The 5,000-nt window shown below is 40.1% G+C and overlaps 1 protein-coding gene across 9 annotated transcripts in view; it reads left to right on the top strand.

Moving 5' to 3' along the window:
* The window catches only part of LOC113801791 (TATA box-binding protein-like 1), a gene marked incomplete at its 3' end in the record, with an annotated part of 27,987 nt that overhangs the window by 698 nt on the left and 22,289 nt on the right, over positions 1-5,000 (top strand). For 2 of the 9 annotated variants that reach the window (XM_070140720.1, XM_070140728.1), the window contains 1 exon segment: positions 204-601. 9 annotated transcript variants of the gene reach the window in all.

The following is a 5,000-nucleotide window of genomic DNA, read 5'->3' on the forward strand; positions in this document are numbered from 1 at the left end:
ACTCCCATTCCTTCCATCGCAGAGGAAGAGCCAATGGGAACCGTCCTTATATTGTTGTTTCCTATTGGCCATAGGATGCAGAGAGAGCCAACCAGCGCGCTCCTTACAACGCTGCTTTACGCCCATCGCGTTTCGTAAGGCGGCTTGCGATTGGCTTTCCCGGCCGAGATTTAACCAATGGCGGATGGCTTTTCTCACCCTGTTATGGCCGAGGTAAGACACTGCGATGGTGTTCCTTGCTCGATGATCGGCTCCTTTTGCGGAATTATTGGCGTTATGTGCTGAACGAATCGAGTAAGAACCCGGTGGTTGGAAGAAGGAAGTGTGCGAAGTGCGCTCGAGCGGCCGACGCGCCGGAAAACGCCCTATTTCCACGGGATATGAGGGAAATAGGACGGTGAACCGGAGCGTGTTTGGTCATTGTTCATCCCTGGTGATTATTTTTCGTTGTTTGGGAGTGCAATTGTTGCAGTTGTTGCAAGAGTCTCGTCCTGCAGCGCTACGGGACACGCTTGTGAGGGGTAACCGCAAACAAAGACACTCTAAAGGACTGGCGAGGACCGTAAAGCAAGGGAGGAACGCAGAGAGCATGAAGACTCGTGTGGGTTAAATCTCGGTCCCCATTATTATTATGTAGAATAATTTAAAGAAATTATGAAACAATGTACTTGAGCAAGTGTCACTGATTTAGCACGGTGCATGAAGTGGTCAGAGAGGATAGTGAGAGTGAGGTGGAAGGATGAGGAGGTGGAGAGAAAGAGAGAGAGAGGGTGTGAGAGAAGGTTTCTGTAGGTGGCACTGAAGGACAGAGTTCATGGCCCTCTCATGGCCCTTCTTTGGCTTCCTGGTCCAAGCATGGCCCTCCCTTGGTCCGTTTTGTATTTTTTAATCCAAGCATGGCCCTTCCTAGACTTCTTGGTCCAAGTATGACCCCCTTTAGTCCTATTGGTCCAAGCATGGCCCACCTCATGTCCCTTTAGGGCTTCCTGGTCCAAGCATGGCCCTCATTTGACCCCTTCTGGGTTTTTTGACCCTATCAGACACTAGGAGGTCAGGTTAGGCACAAAAGTCTGAGGAAGCATTGTGTACTCTACATTTTGGGTTCACGGCCTTTTTGGGCTCCCTGGCCAGCACATGGCTGTAATTGGTTTATGACCTGAAACGGTGTGACGGAAGGTCAAGAGTTCTGTCCTTTTGAGTTTGTGGCCAGGGTACAGAATTGTGGTTCAAAATTAAGTCTTTGAAGGACTTGTACCTAAGCAGATATGATACACTGACTTTAGGAAGTGCAAGTCATCTGGAAATTATTATAAAACATTGTTGGTCACATATTAAGCCTTATGAATACCAGAGAGTGATGAGAAAGATGATGATGATGGTGACCTTCAAGTGTGGTTTTGAGAGAATAAAATGTACAAGTAGATTTGGTCGTGAGAGTGATTGCAACCTTGAGCTTTTTTGCACCACTGTTTCTATCACTTTTTGAGTTCTCTGGAAATGTTTGAAGTACAGTTACAGTTTTGAAGATGGATGTAGGTCAGGGTATATGGAGCTGACAGATTGATTAATTGTAAGGCATTTTATCACATTCAAGATATTTGATTCATAAGATCAAATTGGTTTGTTATAGGTAGATTTGTAAATTTGTCAAGGCCCGAAGACATGCAAGTCGCTAGGGAAATGTGGTTTACTTCTGTATTTTATAGTGAAATGTATCTCTACACAGATGGTTCCATTAGTGCTCGGCCACCAAGTTGTGAATTAACCCCCTTGGATCAGGGTGCTTTGCTACCTGCATGTGGCCCAAAATCTGGGGATTAGGCTAACTTGAGTGGCTATTCTTGATGGGTTTGTGGTTTGTAGGCTGGGCTGATGTGAATACTCGAAGGCATGTCAAGATGCCTTGCCTTTACAATGTTATCTTTTTCTGCACAAGTGTTTTTAGCTTTTTGCCATTTTCCAATGTCTATACTTATTTGATTAGCGTTATCCAGATGGTGATATTATTTTCCATATCTCTCCTGGTAATGCATAATTAATACAATAATAATGATAATAAGTAATGTTTTATTTGACTATTTTCTGTAATTACGATCTGCGCTGCTTATTATGGCTGGCAGGTGTAGGGTCCTGAGCATAGAAATAGTGTCCTCCCTGGAGCCGGTGCTTTTCCAGTTGTGGCTCATGGATGGTACATTCCACAGTTGTTTATTGATGGAAATGATGCAAGAGTCTCTTCCTAAGTGCCCACTGAATCTAATCACCCTCCAAGTGATTTGTGCACTTGTGGCGAGTCATTCCCGTCACCCCAGCCTTCAGCCAAAATTCTCATGACAGCATGTTCTTGTCACCCCAGACCATGGCCAATATATTTCATGATGGCATGTTCATGTCACCTGCTCCTCAAGCCAAAATTTTTCATGGCATGATAATAATATTGTCTGCATCAAAGGGGTTTGATAGTCTACATGCACTCACCAGATTTTCTTCTTCCGTGAGTTTTCAGGAAAATTGTTTCTTTCCTGATTTTATCAATATCAATGCACTATTATTATTAATATTATGATTATTGCAGTTTTATTAACAATACCAATATCAACATAAAATGAAATAGAAGGATTCCAGGAGGATTCCAGAAGTCAAGGAAAAGGGCAAAAGGAGTAAAAGGTCAGACTAATAATTGGTGTTGGTGACAAAGCACTTTTGGAATTGTCAGTGTAAATACAATTGATATACTCACTGTGGGCATCGTATGTCCATACATGCCATCCCCAGCCGCAGCAGGTTAAGTAACTATTTTATTCTCTGGCTACGTCAGAGAAGGAAAATATCATGTTAAATGGTGGCCAAAGACATCCTCGGTCTGTGAATTCCGTTTACTGTTTACCTTTTAGGGAATATCTAAAGCTGTAATTTTACTGACTTTTTGGCATTTGAGGCTCAAGTTGACATTTTTTAGAAAGTTAAACGTTTGAGATTACTTATCAGCATTTTGCAGTTCTAGTAGATACAGGTAATATCATTTGTAGATATCAGAATTAAGTTTCAGCAAAGTTTTAAGTAGATTGTTGGATCATATTGCTGGATCATTTGAAGGATAATGGGTGGACGCTAAAAATATGCAGGTCACCACAAAATGATCGTCAGGTGGATGTTTTAGAATGAAAAGGAATGAGTTGAGGGTAATATTGAAAGCTGTTTTGCTGATACCAAGAAGCATACCCACTAGTGCCGATACATTTTCAAGCCGAAAATAAGAGTTTCTGGGCTGTTTCAAAACCAGCCTGCCCGCCGCCTGCCACTGGTGACAAAATGAGAGTGCAAGCTCCGATTTAGCGTCACACCGGCGGGATGCCTGGGATTTTTTTTTTTTTTTTTTTTTTTCTTTCTGGGTGTCTCGCATGTGAGACACCTGGCGCAAGTGGGTTAATATAAGTGGATTGCATTTGATTTATATAGATTCACTAGCCACTGCCATGACACTGGGTAATCATGTAGATATTGCCATTTCCTCCATGCCATTGGTGCTTTAGTAAAATCAAGCAAACTGTGATGAAGGATATTATAGCAAGAGTAGGCTTGGACTGGCTATTTATTTTATCTAGGGATCCAAGGAGGTCTGCCAGAATAGACAAAATTGATTTTTTTTCTTGTTCTTAAGCACAGAAAGTTGTCTGATTGCTTGATGCTATTCTGCTTTTAAATACTACTATCACCACTTCAGTTGGTTTCTGCAGACAAAAACTTTTATATCTAAACAATTTATATAAAATGTGATCTGTCAAGAAGGAAATTGTTTGTAATAGTGATCTGCAGATATGCTTTAGAATTACTTTGGATTGTTAGAAAGCAGGAGAGGCAAATCTTTTGAATTAGGGCCTTGCATTGCATTGATGGTTTCAAATGATTTTAATATGTAGGCTGTAGGAAACTTGTAAATGTTTGTTTAGTTATATATGTGTACAGTGGAAGTTTTCATGTGAAATGCATGAAGACAAGACACTTTATTTGATTGACCTGCCGATGATATAAAATATACATTTAGACTTTTGCTAGAGGCAGTCAGGCATTAGAACTTTGTTGCACTTGGGATGTGCAAATTTTGTGACTAAAGTATAAAATGAAAGAATGAGACTATAATGACTATAAAGACTATTATATCAAAAAGAATTTAAAAATTCTGATACATAGGATGCTTCAAAATGTCAGGTACACATCTTGCAATGTGGATATATTAATACAAGTGCCATTTTGTTGGTGGTGTATCATGAATAAGTTGATGGCAACAAATATACATTGTTCCTCATGTCATTCAAAAGGAAAACATCATATCTAAATGCTATGCCTGCTTTTGTTTTTAAACCATCAAAGTAACTGTCGTGAATATATATATATGGGGAGCCATATATGGAAAGCAATTTGCGGTACCTCAAGTGACAATAATGGTTCAATGAAAATGGCCATCTTTATCAAGTTACGAGTCCAGATGTCAACTTCATATTATTATTTAACTATGGAAGCCATAGACCAGAATGCTCCTTATTACCTTGGGATATGACATGGCAAATAATTTTAGATAATTCATCAATCAGTGACCTAGATCTCTGCCATGGGTGTGTCACCTCCCTCTTCCCCGTCAAGTCAGTCAATTGCTTGGTAAGGCTTAAGATAATTGTGTAAGGTAGTTGTTTTGAAATCAGGATGACATGTTTTGATTTTGGGGATGCTTTTAGACATGGTATTACATGCTGTAAAGAGTCTAGCCTAACTATGAATACTCATTACAAATTGTTTTATTTTTAGTGTATTAGTTTGTCATAATGAATGCAAGACCAAAGCTCTTGTGTAACATAGGTGTAAATGAAATTATAGAAAGTAGAATTCTGTTCTCAGCCACTTCTGCTTGTGGTGACTGAAAATGCTTCTCTTTTTATAGGGCATTCAGTGGAAAGGTCTTGGACATACTCCTTTGCACACATGATTAGTATCTCTGTACTACT

The sequence above is a fragment of the Penaeus vannamei genome, chromosome 27 (genome assembly GCF_042767895.1).
Source record: "Penaeus vannamei isolate JL-2024 chromosome 27, ASM4276789v1, whole genome shotgun sequence".
Lineage (NCBI taxonomy): Eukaryota > Metazoa > Arthropoda > Malacostraca > Decapoda > Penaeidae > Penaeus > Penaeus vannamei.